At 38.6% G+C, this 23720-nt stretch overlaps 1 protein-coding gene across 3 annotated transcripts in view; it reads right to left on the reverse strand.

Annotated features, from left to right (window-relative positions):
* Positions 1-23720, reverse strand: part of kirrel3a (kirre like nephrin family adhesion molecule 3a) — a 137814-nt gene that overhangs the window by 82319 nt on the left and 31775 nt on the right. The gene's annotated exons all lie outside the window — the stretch shown is intronic.

Below are 23720 nucleotides of genomic sequence, written 5' to 3' on the forward strand. Positions count from 1 at the left end.
ATTATCAGTAGTAACTATTAGTTATGCTAAGTTTTTTTTTTTTTTTAACCTAAACACCCCCTCATTTATATTAGGACCAGAGCAAGAAATAAAGATGTAAATTCATTAGCAGCTCGATTTTCTGAACTGTTTGCACACACATGAAATCTGCCTCATTAGAGGTCCTAAATACACATGTGCAAGTGGAAAGTTCATAGAAATTATAGCAGTGTAGGCACTATAATAAATATAATAAAGAGATAAAGAATATTGCATTTACTGCAATATACAGGGAAGTGGTTGCTCAGTGGTTAAGGATCTGGGTTACTGTTTGGGGGTTCAAGCCTTAGTATCATCAAGCTGCTACTTTTTAGTGTGATGTAATGCACATGTGACAAGAAAACAGCCTTCCTTTAGCCTTTACAAGGCGGATTCAAAAAGTTTCGAGACTAGTTTTGTAACACGCCAACAGATGGCAGCATGTGGCTGCACGCACAGTCACAGAAAGCACCGAACTTAGTGTGCCAAAGACATCGTCCTGTGTACATCGGAAGCTGTGCAACTGGTGCTATTCTGACCATGTCCGTTACCACATCTGCTATTCTAACCACGTACGCACAGACTCCACTGCTCTAGCTCAGGCTAGAGCTATTGCTGCTGTTGGATGAAAAGCTCGAGGTCAATGAGAGCTACTTTAGTTTTGCTTGTACCATCCATTAATAGTAGTGTTTTAATCCTAATATCCATTGTACACTGTATTTGTGCAGCTTTCGGTCTGGCTCTTGTATTCTATTAAGTTTATTATTTTAGAATTATTCCACTATTAACTCCAAGCTATTTACACCCACAGTTGAGAATTTCTCAGATTAGCCCATTACTTATGTTTTTTATGTCTTTTGTTTTGCCTTTGTTTCTCAGAAATTGGATTACATCCATTCGGAGCGAGCCGCAGATTCGTGCGATGGTGGAGCCAAAGCGAGATCTATAATTTTCTTCACACCTCCGTATCTCTCGCTGAGACAAATCTGGCATGTGAGAATTGATGAAAGCCAGAGAAGAAAAAAACACAGAGCTTTTTTCCCCCCACAAAGTAGGAAAAAAAAAATTCCGATAATTTTTTACCTTACTCTAGAAGCAAATAGATTGTGATATTAACTGAAGGCGTCTGTCAACTAAAAAATGTCCCACTGGGAAAACACAAAGCACCAGATTTTTTGTTAAGATTTGTTGGCATAACAAAGTAAAACCAGAGGTTATACCCGAGGAATGTTCTGTCGGAAAACGATCTTACGTAAGATCTTACGGATAGATGATTTGGGACATTTATATTAACGCTCCCTTTGACAGAACCCGCAGCTATCCGACGTAATTAAACCGGAGAAATAAAAACAACTTGACATATTTAAAAAATCGTGTGTCAGAGTTTTCCGGGCTGTATAGCGTGGCAGCTGGTCGAGTGGTTCAGAACCGGGACGGGCGAAGTCTCTTTAGCGTGGGAGAGACAGCGAAGGAAGCTGCCGGGTTTGACAGAATTCATTATGACGTGATTGCCAGGCTGTTGAGCCCGAGCTAATCACCAAAATGTGTGTGTCTAATTGCTGACTTTCAGAGGCCCTGATGGCAATCACAAGGCTGCAGCTGAATGAAAGATTGAGCTGTGATTTCTTTCTGTCACTGAAGTTTATTTGGGCATGAAGATTATAAGAACAACTGAGGAGAAGAGAGCCACTTGGCATCAAGGGGAAAAAAAAAACACTCGGGAGGGTGCTGTTATAGGAAAATTCTCCACTGCAGGTTGGTGCTACAATGAAACAGAGTTCCTGTTATCACCTGAAGTAGATTATTTTCTGTGTCCTGAGGGTTCCATTCCTTTTACACAACAGCAGTTACATTATATATAGCGATCAGGCACATCATTGTTATAAGCAATTTCAGCTACAGAAGCTCGTCTGTAGGATCGGACCACACGGGGCTACGCTCCGTACTTGCATCAATGAGCCTTGGCCACCCATGAACCTGCCACTGGTTCACCACTGTCCCTTCCTAGGACCACTTTTGATGGATACTGACCACTGCAGACTGGGAACATCGTACAAGAGCTGCAGTTTTGAAGATGCAGTCGTCTAGCCATCACAATTTGGCCCTTGTCAAATTCGCTCATATCCTAACCAATTCCTCCACCAGTTTCTGTTTATGACATTGGAGACTCTTTCCCCATAATGAATGTTTTTATAAAATTGAAAAAAATAATAGGTTTCGTTTGCTATACATAATGGATTGTGGACATCATGTGCCATACAACCCCCTGTAAAAGAGCCGTTGCTATAGAAACAATAATATATTAGTATTAGTTTCATGCACATTTATCCAAACCTGCAATTTGCAGCTGCGCTACTGTGGAATTAAATCAATTCCTATCCTTCTGACCAAGCAGAATCGAGAACTAAAAAAAAAGTGTGTGTTCTGTGTTTAGCTTGACTCTTGCGCCTTGTCCTCGGCACGTCCATATCTCGCCTCATTATCTGCATCACTCTCGTCACTCTCGTACGTTCTCCGCTAGACTGCCGAGGCTCTCGTGCGAGATTTTTTTTTTTCAGAGACGGACATGTTTGGTGTGGAGTCTGAGCAGTGGGTGTTTGCGCTTTCCTCGTGGCCTCCTACGTCGGGGCGGATTGTTTACACAGTTGAAGCCGGGGGTGCTGCCAAGCACGGTTCTCTGCAACTTGACTAGCGTGGTTATGACACCACATGTCATCCTGCTGCACTTTGAGTGTGTGATTGTGTGGGTGTGCATGTTTGTGTTGGCGTGTGGGTTTGTGTATTGTGTGCGTGTGTGTTTGTGTGGATGTTAAACTTCCACATCGATTGACATTTTCATTATTCGCGTTCCTGTGCCTCTGTCTGATTCGGGTAACACCTGGTTTCTTAGCCCGCTTCCCGGGTTGTCTCTGATATACTGTAAAAGCTCGTTTGATATTTTACTTCAGGAGGAGAACTTTGAACCCATATTAGACATAACAGTAACAACTGCTTACAAGTTCTTGCTACAAATAACAAACATCCCAAAATGTCCTTTATTCATGAAGTGAATGTTATTCAAAACAAAGACACTTTTCAAGATAAAGTAAAAGTTTCCTATAAAGATTTTTGTCCCTTCTAGGAAGGTTTTTCTTACAAACATTCCTCCCCCTGCCTGCTGCTACAGAGACTAAGCTAGAGCCCAATGATGATAAGGGAGTGCTTCGCCAGGACATTATTCATGATAAGGTCAGCCTGTCAGTTCAGGAGTACACCGTAATCCTCACTGACTTGACCTTTCCACCACATATTAGGTCCATTAGTTCAGCCAGGAGAGCCTCGGCCGTGAGCGAGCTGTCAGCGAGGTCGCTCGGCCGTACAGGGGGGAAATGTATCCAGAACCCTTTAGGCAGTAGGTTTCCCCAAGCATGAGAAATTCAGCCCGACTCATTCCTCATCATTTACCAGCCCACAGGTGAAGCCCACATGTCGGGCGTGTGAATCAGAACCTGAGCTGAGCCAAGCGTGTAGTGGAGGCGTAAAGGACACACCAGCCAGATACTACAATATCGGAAATATAAATAGTATGGACCAGACAACAAAATCAAAATGTATTTATGAAATGTGTCTGAACATATTCTTCATATTCCTATTTAGGGAGATCCAGAACCTAATCCAGAAAGATCCTCTGAGTGTGAAGTTGAACTTAACACCCTGAATCTGATGCCAGTGCACCAAGAATACACTCATTCATGCTTAAAGCAAATTTAGCTGAGAGTTAGGTGGAACACAGAGGAACGCTTCACACAAATGTGGGAGAATATCCGTCAACTGTGGGTCAAATGAACTGGGGACCTTTAAGCTCTGAGGTGGCAGAGAAATACATCATGGACTACAAATCTAGTCCAACAACTAGAACACAAATGAATGAGCTTGTGTTAGAAAATAAACCCTTGCCAGTGGTGTAAAGCATTTAGGTAAATGTACTTTATTACTGTACTTAAGTAATTTTCTACACTGTAAACCCTAATGCTGTCATTAAGTAATCAAGTAATCTTGACTAAATACTACTTGAATGTTCTACTAATACCTCAAACATATAAATTAGTTGACCTTACTTAACTGCAAAATACTTGACCTTACGATTTAAAGCGTTATGAACTCAAAATCCTGATTCATTAAAATATCTCACTCTGGTTTCCCTTTCATGTGATTGGCTATGTACAGTAAGAAGTTCTGCCTGGCAACAGGAGAACTAATGCAATGATTGGTAGATAATTACAAAGGGCGGTCCTTAATGCCTGTTGTTGATACTGCGGAGTTCAGGATTTAAACTTTTCGTCGTTCGCCATTTTAAGGTCGGTAAGTAAAATTATTGTAGGTATAAACTTTAAAAATATGATTTTAATTGTAAAACATCGCTATTAATTTTGTCAAGGTATGATTGAGAAATCAACTTAACTGGACTTACGATGTAAATACGTTTACTTTTTGTGTTTTGAGGAAGAACAAATTGATGTTTTAATATCAGTGAAATCCATCAACAGTTGATCTTTACATTTATCATCAATAATTTATTTGATTTTATATCTCTATCTAGCTGACCTACTTTTATTTGCTGGTTCAATAACATTAAGATTTTATTATTAATTATAAAAAAATATAATTTTCTTTATGATGTTTTGTCATTGAGCTTTTTTTATACTTTCGATTGTTTTTATATTGCAGGTGAAATGAAACAAAAACACGTGGACACGTATTGCATTTTTAACTCTGAAAAAAAGAGGGGAACTTCTCAAACATTATTGTTTGAAACATGGTGGTCATTCAAAAACTGTACCCTTTCCATGCCTACACCAAGACCATATTTGTACGTTCATCTCCATCAGTAGCTTAAAATTTCATCTGTCAAAAGTTCATGCGAAAAAACATGTTCTGGAAATAGCAGCACTTACATTTACTTGTCAGCACTGTGAATTTTCTGAGCCGTGCACAGAAACAGATTTTCTAAAGCATTTAGGAGGCATTTATGTGTGAAAGCTAATATGATTGTATGACCTCCCCTTGTATCCCCTCAGATTGGCATGGAGTTTTAGAGCATTGCAAGCAGGAGTTGTGTGACAACATTGATAAACACAGTCCATGGTTCATGGACCTTTTTCAATCTAAATAGGGGGTTCCTGGACAGCACTTGATGAACTTTGTAAAGCAATTCGAGGTTAGTAATTATTAGTCTCATTTAAGATAACTCAAAAGCATTTCATGCTGTGAGCTCTAAATGTATCTCTAATTAATTTTGAGTGGTTGTGGCATTAATGGCATTTCATGTTTTCTTCTGAAGTCATCCAGCCAACTTAGGTCTGAACCCTTGTTCTGCAAGGAATGCCATGATGAGTCTGCATTTTTTTAAGTCATGTTTAGTAAGTGCATGTGTTTCTAACCTGTTTACATTTGAAGAGCCACCTGGCTCATAGCAGTCTGAGTATTTGTTATAGGATCATGTTGATTTTAAAGCAATAGTTCACTCAAAAATGAAAAATTGTTTAACCTCCTACGACCTGGGTGTCCACATACGTGGACATTGTGCACAGTGGTGTCTTTATTGTTTTCTGTATATACAGACCGAGAGTCCACATAAGTGACATCATTTTTTTCCAAGAAGAGCTTCATGTTCAAAGAAAATATATGGTTATTATAAATATTGGTTCTTCCTAACCCCAAATAACTGAAAGAAATCTAAAATGCAAGCCAAACCAAAGCTCAGGTCTTAGAAGGTTAAAATGTACTCACCCTCAACACTCTCAGGAAACAAAGGAACACAATTTGTCAATGAGGCAGTACCTTTTCAAAAAGATACTAATATGCACACAGGTGAAAATAAGGTACAAAAGAGTGTTATTCAAGTTATATTGGAATTGGTGTCTTCCCTGGATTTAGTTTTGCTGCAAAGTATTTATACTTTTATTTAAGGATATTTTCCAGGTACACTTCTGACCCTTCAAACGAGTTCAGCCTAATCCACATGACAATACTTCAGTCAGATTTACACAGTATTAGTTATGTGGACTTTTAAAATACGTGTTCCTTGTTACACCAGTCATGATCCAATTAAAACCTTGTCTGAAGTCTATTACAGACAGTAATGGCATGTTCTCTCCATGTCAGGTTATATGATAAAGGTCATACATTATATTGCACGTCATTTACAACATCAACCAATGCCATTTGCGCGTGTGGACAAGACATGGTTGCAAAAGAAAGTCAATTAGGCATTGCAAAATCTAGCTGATGTGTTTGGTGTCATTATATACTGAGCTCCTATTGGTAGATTTCAGACAACATTTTTGATACTGCCAGAATGTTGTCGTATCTATGATCTCATGACCATGCAGAAGACAGTGAAAAGAAAATTCATTTCACTGTGATGGAATAGGTAGTTTAGTGGTGAAGGTTAAGACTTTGGATTAGAAGGTTGTAAATTCTAATCCCAGCCACACAAAGCTAGGAGCAGGGCCCATAGCTGGCCAAAGTCTAATCTGTGTTTGAAACTGATGGAATCCCAGATCACATGAAAGCAGAGGAACTACTGAGATTATATTTCTATAACAGCACATCTAGAAGAGTTTGACTCCTCAGCCAACCGTTACAAACCAATCAAAATCACAAATTCAACCTGCACCTGGTGTAAGACACAGCAGCGCCACTTATACGGATATAGGTAGTCCCTGACTTATTATAAAGATGCGTTCCTATGAACCCATCGCAACTTTGTAAGCTGAGACACTGCCTAGCCTACCCAGGAGTCTTATGGACCGTGACCAGTATGGGATACTATACTGCAATTTGTAAATAATTTAACAAATGACAGTAAATAATTTAGCAAAACAGAGTAATTTTCATTACCATACTGTGTATATATATATATATATATATATATATATATATATATATATATATATATATATATATATATATATATACTGTATATATCTTGTATATATATATCTTGTATATCTATTAATAAATCCTATATTAATAAATACATAAACAAAAAGATCCATTAAGAATCACTAGCTCAGTAACAACAAAAGCAATCCAGAAGTCTACATTTAAATTTAACTCTGAATACAATAAAATCGAGCTTCTTTATCCTGATAAACAATCAAGGTCTTAAGAACAGGAAGGCACAAGGACATGACATAAATAAAGGGGAAAAAAGAACAAGTGCCGCTGGAAGAAAATAGATAAATGTACTATTTAAATGTAAATAATTTTTTTTTTAATCTTTTAAAAAATTTGCTACAATATTACATACAGTATGTATATATACATATATATGCCTTTTTATGACTGTCCAACATGTAAACATTAAAAATAGAAGATGAATAAGGATAAAAATAAAGTAAATAAATAAAACAAGTATAAAGCATAAGTGTATTAAAAGTATAGTATATCTGAAAAGTATGAAAATAAGGTTAAAAATAATATAATATATATAATATATATATATATATATATATATATATATATATATATATATATATATATATATATATATATATATATATATATATATATATATGTCCATGTGCAGTATAAGGTGACATAAAGTGACACTGTGCTGTGCAAGTCCAGAGTTAAAGTGACGGTCCAGAGTTAAAGTGTCATATGGATAGTGCAATAATGATTGTGCAGTGAAGGAAAAGTGAGACGGGGCCAGATAAGTTCCAGTCACGATTTGTTTTATGAAAACTTGCTTCCATACGAGGAAAGATTTTGTCGAACAAAATATGACCCTGAAGCAAAAGAACGAGTGCATTCCATCCTATTTTGTCAAAATCTTTTTTGTGCCTTTATAAAAGACCAGGTTTTGTTAAAATCCCAAAAAATATAAACCTGAGAATTTTTGGAAAAAAGTTATCAATGGGGTATTGTGATGAAACTGAGAGACTTTCACAGATCTGGCCCTGACTAAGTAACTTATTCCTCTTCTCTCACAGTTATATCTGTAAACCATTATTCTTTAAAGAATGACAAACCTGATTTAATATAATTATCCATTTGTGGATGCAATAAATTTAATTTAATTTTTAAAACTGCTTATCAGAATTTTTTGTTTATTACATAAGCGTTATATTATTTACTATATATATATATATATATATATATATATATATATATATATATATATATATATAAATATTATTTACATTAATATAAATGATTTTTGCACTTCTGTGTGAAATTCTGTGTATACTGAATCTATACCTTCTGACCAATTAGAATTCCCAAATCAGAAGAATAAGCTCTATAGGGTATTGTGGGGCTTTCTAAGAGAAGCTGTGGAGAGAGAACAGTCAGTAAGTCCTGCACGGATATGCAATTGCGATGCCAAACTCCCACGTGTGCGTTGTTACTGACAGTGGCAGGACTCTGGAGTTTGGTCGGTTTTCAGTTAAGAGCAGTGGAAGAGAAAGAAAAAAAAAGAGAAACACTCTCAACGCCGCATAAACAATTCCGCCAAGCGAAACGCGAACTGAGAAGCCGAGCGGTTCTAAGAGGAAAATTGATGGCAAACAGGCACTAATGATCTCCAACTACAGCATCTCCAACCTGCGGCGTGTTTTTACAGCTTGATAGAGTGGGAAAATCTATTGTGGTCATGGAGATCGCCAACAGAGGCTTATTTTTTACAGTTTCTGTTCAAGAGATACGCAAGATGGTTTGGTTTCTAGAGAAAACTATTCTTTACAAAGTGCCAAAGTGCTTTTCAAAGCGGCTCGTCTCAGACAAAGCGATTACAGTACACAGTGTTCTGTTTTAGTTAGCAGATTATAGCATAGAATCCAAAATATAGTACATCCACACTAAATAATTATGGCTTAGATATTGTACCACTGGTTCTTTTGTATATTGTTCTAATAACCAGAGTAGCACACGCTGGAATATTTTCCATCAGCCTTTGTGATGGAGCCAGGAACGCATGACTGAGTTCATCATCTCCACTACACAGTCTCATCTTGTTCCCTGAATCGAACATGTCCTTCCCGCCAACAGCTTCTCTTCATCGCCTACAAGAATTATTGTTTTATTTTTTTGAGGTCCTGGATGGAAAGGTGTGCTTTTAGCCGTCATGTTGCTTCTACTTGAAAGTCATCACCATTGACCTCGTTCTTTACTCCTTCAAAAGGTAGCATGAATGTAGTGCTCACTCAGCTAGTCTGGAAGTATTCCCCAATGAAGTCTATGAGCAATAAAAAAATTCAAAATGATAAGTGTGTAATAATATTAATAATAATAATAATAATAATTGTATATATAAAAAACTGGACCTACTGTATGTTATATGACAGTGGTGTTGAATTTTCGATTCTCAATGTTTGTTAACTGAGGATTTAATCATTTGAGTTAATCATACTCCCTACATGCACTGTAAATGTTTCCATAACACAGATCATTTCTTAAATTCTGCACACAACATAATGGCTTATATAAAAATGGCCATCTTTGCGAGTATTCACTTAAATATTATACAGAAATATTACATACATTTATGTTTAAAATTTCCTTGCGTGTGTGTAAGGTATTGTAAAACTAAATTATACTAACAATTAAATCAATAAATCAATAAATTACTTTTTTTTTAATTTGTATTAGTTTGCATGGATGTCAGCTTATGACCAAACAAAATATTTAGATTTTTTTTGTATGTGATACAGTTTATATAAATTTCCCTAAATCTCTAATAAATTCCCATATATTCCTGTGAATTGCCATAAATTCCTGGAAAGTTTCCAGAAATTTACTAGAAATTGTATGCCCCTTCGCAACCCAAGTTATAACACAGTGATTATTTGCAGAAAGATAATTAAATATACAACAGGACAGAGCAAACTCGAAATTGGAATAAGCATAGATCAATAACAGGCCGTCATAAAACACCAAAACAAAATCACAAAACCACAATTTGAGCGTCGGCCAACCGAGCTCCCGATCCCAGCTTCCGACCGGACTGGTGATGTCATCAACAGAAGATGGGTGTGGCTTCATTAAGCTATAGTGCAGGGAAAGCTTGGACTGGAGTCTGGAATGATACCTTCACAGACATATAAACCCACACATCCCGTACAATACAACATGCGAAATATTGCGGGCTGTCACACCTATTTATCTCTGGAGAGTTGCTTTGGGACAATGTCCATTGTTAAACGTATTTTACAAATAAAAATGAATTGAAATTGAATTAAGTTAATATCTACAGGCTGGTAAGAGAAACTCGGCTGAGTTATGACGTGATGACTGATTGGGGTGCAGTCAATTTCAAACGCTGATTAGGCCTTGAATAGGCATCTGATTTGATTTGATTCATCTCTAAAAACGTTCGAAAAAAAAAAACATTCAGTGTGGTCGGATAGTGATACAAGTATCCGAACGGGTGTTCACATCTCTAGTAAACACGGTCAAGTTTCACTCTTTTGTGGGAAAAAAAATAACTTGAAATGAGTGTGTGTAGCTGAGGTCAGAGCAGCAGGAGTCCTATATTTTTCTTCTTAAAGCCCCTGCAGCATAGTTACTGTCAAGGGAGCATAATGTTGCAGGTAAACTCCAGGCCTCCTGTTTTCACTCGCCTTTCCTCACACTGTCTCAGCTTCGCAGCTGCCCAGGGCTATAGCGGTGCTTCATGGGTAGTCCCAGGATTCTCAACATGTCTCCAACAACTTACCACTCACACCCAGCGTCTGTTAATGGAGATAAATACAATCCTTTATACAGCTTTAAATAAAAATAAATAACTTAAAGTTGGTAGAGGCAAATGGCTTCGAAAAGAAACAGCAATTGCTACGTACATTCACCATACAACAAGTTATAACTGAAGCTATGGTCATGGAAAAAAAAAAAGCTGCGCAACAATAAGCAGCGCAATCTCATTAACACTGGTGTGCAGGCGTCAGGTCCCACACAGGCAGCGCTCAAAACACTCCGGCACGTCTAATTAGAAAAGGGATCTGGGAGTGCATGCTGCGATGCCGGAACCCGATCAGGTTGTTTTTTCCCACTCGCTTTACAGTTCGGCATAAACTCATAACAAAGCACTACATTATTTAACAAGACGTTTCTCACAGCGACAGGCAGCCCGGAATTCCTCACTTCCTCTCACTGATGTTGTCAAGGTTTATATTTGGAAGCAGGAAGAAACAAAAACAAAATTATATGCAAAATTATTATTATTATTTTCACTGACAGTAAGCAATTGCATAAAAAATTTGTGTTGTTCACAATAAAACGATTTTTGAAAACGATTCTTTTGTTCCAGTATCTTCCACCTGAAAATCAGGCAACATTGACCTCATTCTCTACACCTTCAAAAGGTAGTGTGATGGTAGTGCTCACTCAGCTATTCACAATCCAATTCTGCTAGTAAATAAGCAATTAAAAAAATATACAAAAATGGTCCCAGAGTTACAATGGTTTGATGTACATTTTTGTATTCGTACAATGATGATAGCGATACGAGAATATTGTAAATATATTTTACATTTCGTGTGGCAGGCAATTTTAGCAGGGTATAAACCGTCTCCCACGTACTGCTCTTGCTACCACATAAATATATATATACACAACGTTAACAGCAATAACAAAACCCAAAAATATATTAATCATTCACCAAATATGTCTGGATAAGGGTGTGTCCATGTCTGAGAAGTTCAAATTCAAATTTGATTTGTCACATACAGTACACATTCATACAGAGTACAACATGTAGTGGAAATATTATATATGAAAAAGCTGTCACTCTTTTTTCTGCTTTAAGACATATCGCGATCCTTGAAAAGTCTTGCTGAGATAGTTCGGCACTTCCTTTCTTCTCCGGAAACCCTCCTCGTACTCCACTCCACCCCACCATCATTTGTGAAATTCGTCCGGGAATCAAAGTGATCGGTGCTCTATTTCCTTTCTCATATCCACTCGTCTTTTTTCGTGTAAAGGAAGAAAAAGAGACATGAATGAACCCACTTTCAGTTCTCTGCATAAGAGATGTAACAGTGACTGTTTAATGCTTCCTGGGGTTCCTGCTTTCGGTTTGAGGTGATCATTTTGATGCCCTGGGTGTCGGTTACCGATCTCATATAAACAAAAACGATCGTTTGTAATAAATATTTAATGGTTCCTTATTGGGTTCTCGGGCAGACTTGTGCTTAATGCTTATCTCAAGTTCTGAATGTTCAGAAAGGGGTTCCCACGAAGAAGCTTGTGTTGATTTTGGGGTTCCCTGTTTCTATTTTTAAAATCCCAGATATTTGTCCAGGATTTTTCAGGACTTTGATGAGAGACTTATTCCCTTAAGACACTATCTAGCAGCCTGGGAAGCTCTGCCAGCGTTTCTTGTTAGGTCCTGTGCACTGTAGACAGAGGCTATATTCGATTTGCGCTCTCACCCTGCACCTTCACAATGTGTGTGGATGTGGCACTGCCCTTCCTGGGTTTCTGTCCCAGGGCTCCGTGCTAAAAGTTTCTGCTAACTGGCTAAGCACGGGTGGGCACTGGTGAAGGATGTGTTGGCCGGTGAGTGAACGCAGGAGGACGCAATAAGAAGGCGAGGGCCGCGAGGAAACTCGGGAAGGTGCTAAAGCCAGAAAGCGGTCTGAACTGTGAGGGACTTCCGGCGAATGTCCAGATGGAAAGCCGTCCCGAACCGCGAGTGTGTGGGTGAGCCCTGACGTGAGTACAGGAAAGGAGCGCGCCAGGGTGAAAAGGAAAGAAAATAAAAAAAAGCTCTGCTTGGCAAACTTTTGCCTGTCTCTCTTTCTTCCAGTGTGGTACCAATGAGTTTGTTAAATTGTGATATGATGCAGAACGGTTATGTTCCTATTTATTGTTGTTCTGTTTTTAACAATGTGTCAATCTTCTACAGAGACAAATACTTGTTTGTTAGTGTTTTCTGTCAAAAAAAGTCTTAAATTATTGTTTTTTTATTTAACATGACAAGCTGCTTGTTTGTTTTATTAACTTTAAAAGAAAGACAGTAAGAGATGCTGGTGTGGGAGAGGCTGTTTATCGCTGCTCTAATGTGAGTGACATTTCATAGCATTAAATTAATTAAAAATAAACTATAAAAAAAAAGATGACTATATTTAAAAATACTGGGAAAAAAAACAATTCTGAGGTTAAGTAAGATCGAAATAGAACACTTCAGGGCACATGGCTGGAGAGTAATCAACTTGGGGGCAGTAAGTGTAACATTATTTTACGATTACTTTCCTGCATCAGAGCCATGCAGGACAAACACTGTGTTGCGAAGTCTTATAGACTTCCGATAAAAATACATGTTTGGCAAAATTCAAGATTGAAAGCCACGTGGCTATGATGTCATGACGTTATAATGTCACTGAAGATGCTCAAGAATTGGCTTTTTACATCTGAACGGTGTTTGTTCTCAGACACAGTGCCTCGTAGCTGCTGTCCTTCATTAAGCGCCCTCCACACACACACCTGCAAACACATCCGATGGGCATCTGTTTGTGATTAAAGACTGGCGTAATTAATGAGATGGATCTGCATTCACCAGATCGGCTCACTAAATCCTGTCAATAAAGACGACGCTCGCAATCCCTCTGAAGCTGACTCGGAAGGCGTCCAACAAATCAAGGAAATTCCTTGGGAGAAAACATAGGTGGGGGAGGAGGAGCGATGAGGGGGATGATGAGAAAGCACTCAGGAGGGAACGACAAACATACTACTAACCCCTTCTTTTGTTTAGTGCGTAGAGCAATCTGCATTCTGCGGAAGAGCATCTTTTTAAGTACACCAAATGCAAATGTGGGGGCCCAGAAACACACACACACACACACACACACATTGGGACTGTTCTCAACTACATTTGTCTGGCGTTTTTGTTGCTTTAAGCCGCTTCAGTGCATTTCCATTAACAGCCTGCATTTTCACTTACTTCCTCCCCTGACTGACGTTAAAGTGCGGACAGAAGAAGTGAACTATGAGAAAAAAAATTGCTACTTTTGTTTATCAGTGATAAGAAGAAAAAAAGGAAGTTTCAAAAATGTGTTACTTGTCTAAAAACTTGATTTCTCCTTTATAATTCGTTCGGTGAAGTAATTCTGAACAAATTCAGAATTTATAGTGATTATAATTCAAACTGCATTCTCAAAAGAAGTCTACGGTGTGAGCGTTGTATCACATACACAAGATATCTATTTTTTTCTTCTTTTTTCGGCTTCTCCCATTAGGGGTCGCCACAGCGAGTCATCTGTCTCCATATTCCCCTGTCCTCTACATCTGCCTCTTTTAACCCAACTACCTGCATGTCTTCCCTCACCACATTCATAAACTCCTTGGTCTTTCTCTTTTCCTCCTTCCTGGTGGCTCCATCCTCAGCATTCTCCTACCGATATACCGCATGTCCCTCCTCTGCACATGTCCAAACCATCTCAATCTCGCCTCCCTCACCTTGTCTCCAAAACGTCCTACATGCGCCGTCCCGCTAATAAACTAATTTCTAATTCTGTCCATCGTCGTCACACCCAACGAAAACCTTAACATCTTCAGCTCTGCTACCTCCAGCTCCACCTCCTGTCTTTTACTCAATGCCACTGTCTCTAATCCATACATCATCACAGGTCTCACCACAGTCCTATAAACCTACCTACCTACCTACCTACCTTTTCACCTTTACTTGAACTAGGGGAGCCAAACCTGCTCCTCCATTGAAGTGTCCACAAGCCAGCTTTTTTAAAGTTGTTTTTTAAAATTGATGTGTCAGAGTAAAACCTGAAATCATGATCAAAAATCTAACATTGGACAGGTTTTCCCAGAATGCCACGTTATCAATCTGTGCTTTGCGTTTTCCCGAGAAATTAAAATGAAATACAATGCTTTCAGACATCCGTCTGCGACTGCATAATGTTTCTGCATCACCTGTTTCGAATTCCAGTTTCTCTCCATGAACACTGCTGCCAAAGATAATAATTCCGGCTCTGCCGAATCGCAGTGTTCCTACAAGCCTCCTACAGAAGCGATACACACCGTTGCTTTGACATCTTTCTGATGTTCACCCAGAAACATGCTCGCAAATGTTAGCTTCTTGCTGAATCCTGTGCCTGAGATAAGACGAGACAAGACGAGTCAGGCTGACATGAGCCACCGGGCCGCACTGAATCTTGGCTGCAGAACTGAGAACAAGATGAGATGGAAACTCGGAGATGCAGGAAAAGCGAGGGTAAAAATGGCTTTTAAATTATATGGAGGTCTAACTGGAAAACAATGCATGGCTAAGAACAAATCTTTGTGGACACCTGACCATAAGTGATTCTTGACCATCTCATTCAGTTCCAATCTCTCTCTCTCTCTCTCTCTCTCTCTCTCTCTCTCTCTCTCTCTCTCTCTTTATATATATATATATATATATATATATATATATATATATATATATATATATATATATAGTGCAGCAACCAGGGTTATACAGAGGTTTTCCGAGACAGGTTACATTTGAAACATGCCTCAAAAGAGTGTCAAAGGTTAGAAAGTTGAGTCCTCATGCTGTGCGTCAGGTGCAGAAGCTGCTTAAAAAACAGACGCATGAGTGCTGCTGCATTGCTTTAGAGGTTGCAGAAGCAGAAGGTCCACTTGTCAGTGCTCAGAACATATGCCGCACACTGTAACAAGTCGCTTTGCACGCCCGTCATCCCAGAACGAAGCCTTTTCTCAAGCTGGCTCACAAGAAAGACCACAAACAGTCTGCTGAAGAACAACCTGTCCAAGAGTATAAATTACTGGAACCATGTCCTGTGGTCTGATGAGACTAAGTTAAAAATTTAGACTCAGATGGTGTGTGGTGATGCCCTGGAGAGGAGCACCAAGAAAATTGCCTAAAGTCAAGCATGGTGGTGGTAGCATCATGGTCTGGGGTTGCATGCTTGCCGCTGGTACTGGGAAGCTGCAGTTCATTGAGTGAAACATGGATTACAACATGTACTGTGACATTCTCAAGCACAAATGATGCTCTACCTTCAGAAACTGGACCGAACAGCAGTTTCCAAACTTATTAACAACCCCAAAACACACCACCAAGATGACAACTGCCTTGCTGAGGATGCTGAAGGTGAAGACGATGAAGTGGCCAAGAATGTCTCCATACCTGAAACATACTAAGCACCTGTATGACATGCTCAAGCAGAAGGTGATGTGAGGAGATGTGGTGTCTAACACAAGCAAGGTGTCTAATATCCAGCAGCTCTGAGATGTCGTGAAGAAGATCCCAGCAACAACATGTGAACCTCTGATGAATTCCATGCCCAGGAGGATTAAGGCAGTGCTAGAACTAAATAGTGACACATTTTTTACATGTTCATGTAGGGTGTACACATTTTTTGCTGCCAGCTATTTGGACAATAATGGCATCAAAAAGTTTCATTTCACTTCTAAAATTCGAGGGGTGCAATCACTCGTGAGATACTGTAAGTAAAATCTGAGTTCCCCCTGGAACACTTTAAGTGGCAGATCGCACGTTTGTTTAATCTTTTTTATTATTAACTTGAAAACATAAAAAACAATGCCAGGGGTATAAAAAAGACACTAAAATGAGCGCAGTGTCGCTGTGGCTACTCACTCCGTACTGGAAATAAGATTTGTTTTGGTGTGCATGAAAACGCTAAAGAATCCAGTGTCAAGAATTTCTCTTACTAAGACCAAATCCTGGCAATTCCACATATCGAGGGAGTGATTGAATGAAGGATAAAAGGAATGGAAATATTTGTTAAAGTATGCTGAAATAAGTAGAACAGTTAAGAAGATTATCTTTAGAAAATATTAAATGTAAAACATACACACACACGTCTGTATTACTCAAATTGGGTCTAACAAATGTAAACTATTTTATTTATTTTTTCCATTTATTAAGTTGTATTCAATCAATTTGATTTTTGTTCCTATTTATGTGATTTGATTAAAAAAGTGTTTTGCACTAATTTGATTTGGTCTATTTTATTTTAAAAATAATATTTTATATATTACTAAACCAAGCAGGCATTTTATTGAAAAAAAATGTAAACTGTTTAAATGTTGCTAAAACATTTTAATAATAATAATAAAAAAAAAAAAAAAGTTCAGCAATTTTATGTTTTGCATTTCCTTTCCACTAAACGTACTGAAACTGAACCGAACTGTGAATTAAAACCGAGGTATGTACTGAACCATGAATTTTGTGTACCGTTACTCCCCTTATGGTATGTATGTATGTATATATATATATATATATATATATATATATATATATATATATATATATATATATATATATATATATATATATATATTTATACACCATACCATAGCTACATTTGTGTGTATGATCCACTGAATGCTCCAGTCTGCACCCAGTTAACCAAAGTTCGCATTTAAAAACACAATTATGGTTGGAGAAACGTCTCTTCAAATGTAAAACGAGCGAATCCCAAGCGGAAGATTGTTGAAAAGCCTGCTCTTTTCTCTTCCATCGTCATCTTTAGAAAATCTGGAGGATAAAAGCCAGCCAAAGAGATGGTGAGAGAAAGAGAGACAAAGCAAGAGATAGAGTGTAATTACACCAACATAATCACACACACACACACACACACACACACACACACACACAAGCTGCTATTTTAATCTGAGAGCGAAGCCATAGTATAAAAGAAAAATCAAACACTGTTGATTTGGAGGTTTCGTGGAGTCTTTCAGCAGCAGAACTGGTGAGTGATGATTGTTGGTGAAGTGTGTGAGCTGATAAAGTAAAGTCAGTTGCGATATTCTTTTTCCTCCACCAATAATTAAAGCAAAGGTTCTGGAATTCGGAGTAAAAACAGACGGATGGGTGAACTTTACATTTTAGAAAAGAAGTTTGAATCCAGTTCAAGTCGAGAAAGTCGGAATGTCTCCACTGAGAGCTGTTGGTCAAACAGATCTAGAGTCAGTGCTTCCTTGTTTTACAGACGCCTACGCTCTCCTCTCTCTCTCTCACACACACACACACACACTCACTCTCTCACTCACTCACTCACTCATTCACTCACTCAGCGCTTTCTTCTGGTATTAAGGCTCTTAAAGCTGTTTTTAAATGCGCATGTAGTTGCCTGATGCTGCCAAGAAGCTTGCTTTTGACTTGCCTTTTATCCGCTGACCCGATGTGAGTTCCAGAACCTTTGCTATGAAATGAAATCTTCTTTTTTGTTTCATTTGACACGGACACTGCAGGTCAACACTTAGCGATGTCAGCTCCACAAAAGCCAGACAGCAAGATAGAGATAGAAAGGAAGAGAGGGAGAGAAAGATACATGATGGGAATACTTTTCGAGCAAGGGGAAGGATATCAGTTAGCAACAAGGACTTCAAATGAAAAAGAACCGGAACGGTAGTGTGTGTTCTGAAGCATTTTAAATCACTACGCTGTGCCATCTCATCACGAGCTCTGCTGTATTCTCTGTCTCGTGCAATTATTTTTTCTTTCTTTTTTTTTTTTTTACCTGCTTGTACAAATATCTGGAGACATTGCATGTAAATTATATAAAACAGACCCACATTTAAACTCATCACAAACTCTAGTCATTGGGGCGAAAACAGGTTTATTTTGGAACAGTAAATGAATTGTAGTGCAGCGACTGGCCTGAGTGACAGATTCAATACAGACTCCAATAGCAGGCTGCTAAATAACCTGCCATATTACTTTCTGCGTGAAAAAAACACCAATCAATAAACCGCATTCATACAAACATGTGACGAGCTCCGAAGGCGAACAAGCGATTGCAGACGTTTCAGTAGGTTTCAATGGTCGGGATTGAAACCATACGGTTGGCCATACCAATCGTATGGCCAACTTTTGCCCACATACTGTAGTGCATCTTGGATATAAGCATCATTTAGAAATGATGCTTATATCCAAGATGCACTACAGTATGTGGGCAAAAGTTGGCCATACGATTGGTATGGTTTTTTTTGTTATCTTCTATTACACATTTAGTCGACATTTTATCTTATTAGAACCTTCACTCTTCTGGGACCTACTGGGGTGCAGTCAGTGTTCCAGTTAATCACGAAGGTATTCAATAGTGTTGTGGTCAGAGCTCTATAGCAGGCCACTCATACATATTTTAATATTATTATTATTATAAAGTAATGGATAGTAATTAAGTAAATGTAATTCCTTACTGTAATTAGCTTTCAGTGGTAATTCATTATCTGTACTGTACTGAAGTATTTCCATTTGGGGCAACTTTTACTTTACCTTCACTACATTTCAATGTCAAATATCTTACTTTTTACTCAACTACATTTTGTAAAATCAGTGTTAAAGCGGGTTAAAGCGTGCGCTCCGTTTTGAACGTGTTTTGATTGCCGCTTGGTGTATCTACTTATCACCAACATACAGTTCAGCATCAGTTCAACAAAACAGATACAAGAAGAACATTTTGAGAGGAATAAATGATGGAAGAAACTCCAGACTCGAACTCGCCGCAACACCTGTGTCCTTATTTGTGCGATTTTTTTTAAGTAGTTGAAAAGAAGATTTTGGGTTCATGATCGTTTGAATGGATATCAATCAGTGTTTCACTCATTAATATCATTCTAATAATAGATTGGTGTGTTGAGTCTTTGCACATAAACTGAGTTGATTAAGCAAAAAAGTCTTGTGACAAAAATGATAATGGGAACATTATAGCTGTAATAAATCATAGTACTTTAAATACTTAAGTACATTTGAAGGCAAATACTTTTGTACTTTTACTCTAGTGAAAGTTTAAAGGAAGCACTTTTACTGGAGTCATATTTTACCTTGTGTATCTCTACTTTTACTCAAGTACATGGTTTGTGTACTTTGAGCACCACTCTTTATTATTTAAATTAAAAGCGATGATTTTTGTATTTTCCTAAGCTATTATTTTTCCTGGCGGAGGTGTGGGAACATGCAAATGCCTATTGACGACCGTGATTTAAATCCTCCATCATTTATGCTTTCCGCTAAAAAACTTGCAAGAGCAGAGAGCCGCTGCTGCCAGATCGACGAGCAGAGAGCCAAATAATACACGCAGGGCACGACACTATAAATATACATTACATATTGATTAAGTAGTTCTGTCCACTTGGGGGGAGGAGGAAAATATGGCAGTTGAATATTTCAAAATTCGATATTCCAATGTTTTTATTTGTCAAGTGTGCGCCGTTAATGAATTTATTTGTATTTTGTTTTATAGTTGACACTGCATTGTTTAATCGAGGCGCTGCACAATTAGGTTAGACTCCATCCTTCTCATCTTTTCTGATGAAAACTGGAGAACATGCTTACTTGAGCAAGAATTGTAAGGTAGTCATGTTAATCGTAAGCTAACTACTTCATCAAACACACACACACACACACACACACACACACACACACACACACACACACACACACAGACACACGCTAACCTGGAATACCAATCGAGAAAAGTTTGGAAATTTCATTTGTACCAAGAGAGCACTTGAGCTTTAGATATTAGTCATCTGACCTAAACAATCACCTGACGTGCCAAAAGTAGGTATTATTAATAAGACATGAGAACTTTCTTTCGGCTTCTCCCATTAGGGGTCGCCACAGCGGACCATCTGCATGTTTGATTTGGCACATGTTTTTACGCTGGATGCCCTTCCTAATGCAACCCTCCCCATTTATCCGGGCTTGGGACCGGCACTAAGGTTTGTGCAACCCTAATGGCTGGGGCTGGTTCCCTGAGCGGGGAGCGAACCCGGGCCGCAGCGTTGAGAGCGCCGCATCCTAACCACTAGACCACCAGGGAACCATATTAATGAGACATGAGTGCGATGAAAATAAAAAGAGTCCCACAATGCATGTAGTCCAATGATTCTTTACTCCTGCTCTGAGTAACTTTACTTCTCATCCTTTTATACACAACCTCTCATCCAATATGTATAAAAATAAAATCTGTAGTTTGGAAAGAAGTTCTAAATCAGAAAACCAGTAAAGTGCGTGTATTCTAGTTTGCTTTGCAAATCTGCTAACAAAGGGAATAAAAGAAGCCATTTTCAGACTGATTAGCACAGTAGGCCAGTTAGTGTTTATATAGCTAGCATAAAAAGCTAAACATAACTAGTCTTGCTTCTCAAGACCACACATGACTATTATCACAGTTGCTCCATCGTTGTTAGAAATAAAGCAAATCTGAACAGTTGATTTTATGTAAATAATCCACAACAAATTTTATCCCAATACCCCTGTGTCACGGATAGACCAGGCGTCAGAAACTGGGAGTAAAACAGAATGTCTTTTATGGTCTCAACATACACACACGAGAGAGGTGACTGGAGCAAATGGTAAACTTAACTGAATGCTTCCTTAGAAGCGTAGCCAGGAGCATGAAAGCATGGACGCACAGGGAGCATGAAAACATGGAAGCACAGGGAGCATGGAAGCATGGAAGCATGAAAGCATGGAAGCACAGGAAGCATGGAAGCATGGAAGCATGGAAGCATGGAAGCATGGAAGCATGGAAACATGGAAGCATGGAAACATGGAAGCATGGAAGCATGGAAGCACAGGGAACATGGAAGCACAGGGAACCAGAGAGGTAGGAAGTCCAGGTGATCTATGGTCGTAACTAGTAGACCGGACCGAAAGTGAATGGGGAATAGGGACCTTATAAAGGGGACAGGTAAATGGGGAACAGGTGTGGGTGATTAGTAGGAGGAAGAAAGGTGTAGCTAGATTAGTAGCAGGAAGAGGCTGAGTGAGAGTGTAAGCCTTGGAGGAAGGCGTGTCTGGTGGTTCTCTGACACCCTGCTATATTTGGAAGCTTTAATGCAACAGTTTGACCTTGATATGACCTCAGCATCACAGACTGGGCAGGATTGCTGACAAGGTTGTGGTGAGAAAACAGAGATGAAAAAGACCTGCACCAGATTTCTCAGTTACATCTAGCATGCTGAAGCTGAATTCATCAAGAATTGCAATTTTATCTGAAGATGGTCGTCTTATTTCTGCACCCCGATCGAGCTGCACCGAGCTACCAGGCTCCTCCGTTTTGTCATGACTGACAGTTTAGCGGCAGTCGAAGGGAAAGAGTTACACTTAATAAATCAAACCTGACAAGTCGTCCTGCACGCGTGTCGAGCACAACTTTTACTCGCATTGCACTTTTCCTTTTCTTTTTTTCTCCACGCTGTGGCAGAATTAACTGCCCGACTGATGCAAGGAAAAGGCCAAGGAACACTGCACTGGGTTTCAGAGCTACAGCACAGGAGGTGTAGTGAACAATTTTTCACTCACTGAGACAAAGAAAATTCTGGATTATGGTCCAAAATTGTGTACTGAAATAAAAACAACACGATTCGCTTTAGTGTGAAACAGTTAAATCATGAAAAAAAATCATTCAAACTTTAATACCCAGGACCAATAAAGCAAGCCTTTAGCAGCAGCAGAGTGTTACAATAGAGCTGAATAAGAAAGAATCAATCTTTATTGTTGGAACAAATGCTTTACTAATGAATACCTTTTGCTTTCACAGTGACAAAAGGTTGGGATGCGATCCGGGTCATGGCACCGTTATGTGAAAAATGGGGCAAAGCAATGAGCCTGTTGGACAAATATTTTGATGAGTCATCTGGTACGCTCATCTGATAAGTACTGAGGACTTACTGTCCAAGACGTTCAGGTGCAGTAGAAAATAGAACAGAAAATATACAAATACACTATAAAAAATATGTAAAATACACTATATTGACAAACTTATTATACACCGTGACTTTTCCAGCCATATGTGGCTTGTCTCTAAAGTTAAAGACACATAATTGTATAAGATGACATTTTTCCTTCACTTGAACTAGGAGACCCAAACCTGTTCTAGCATGAAATTGCCCCTGTGCACAAAGCCAGCTCTATGATGACATGATTTACACAGTTTGAAGCGGAAGATCTTGAGTGGCCTGCTATAGAGCTCTTACCTCAACACTATTGAACACCTTTGGGATGAAGTGGAACACTGACTGCACCCCAGACCAGAACACCCACATCAGTAACTAACTTTACTAACACCCTCGTGGCTGAGCACAAATCTCTACAAACACACTCCGAAACCTAGTGGAACATCTTCCCAGAAGAGTGGAGGTTATTGTAGCAGCAAATGGGGACTAAATGTGAAATTAAGTGTTTTAAAAAACACATACAAATATTGAATCTATATATTATATTTGTAGAATAATGTGACAGTTAAAACATCACATTCTGATAAGCATATGATATGTCCAACATAGTGTAATTACACATCTTGCTTATTTATCTCATTTCTCTTGATAACTGTTTGAAATGAATCTGTGGCATCATAGACATAATACATAATGTGCAACGCATAACAATCACTCCGGCAATTAAACAGCACTATTACTATTAGTGCAAAGCTTGTGAAATAAATGACAAGGCCAGCTCTGCAAGACGATTCGAAATTCAGCCAAGCGATCACAAACATGGGAAATCTACAGGAGCAACAGTAACTATGCACTAAAGATGTACAAATATAAGCTTAGGAATAAAGATTTCTTTAAAAAAAGGCTTCATTGTAGAATAGGTTTATTGTCCTAGTTGGGATTTAAGATAAAACCTGTAGGATATCTTTACCTTTACCATGCACATGTGAGACTGAGATAGAGAGGAAAGAGAGAGAGAGAGAGAGAGAGAGAGAGAAAGA

The sequence above is a fragment of the Silurus meridionalis genome, chromosome 11 (assembly GCF_014805685.1).
Source record: "Silurus meridionalis isolate SWU-2019-XX chromosome 11, ASM1480568v1, whole genome shotgun sequence".
Classification (NCBI taxonomy): Eukaryota; Metazoa; Chordata; class Actinopteri; order Siluriformes; family Siluridae; genus Silurus; species Silurus meridionalis.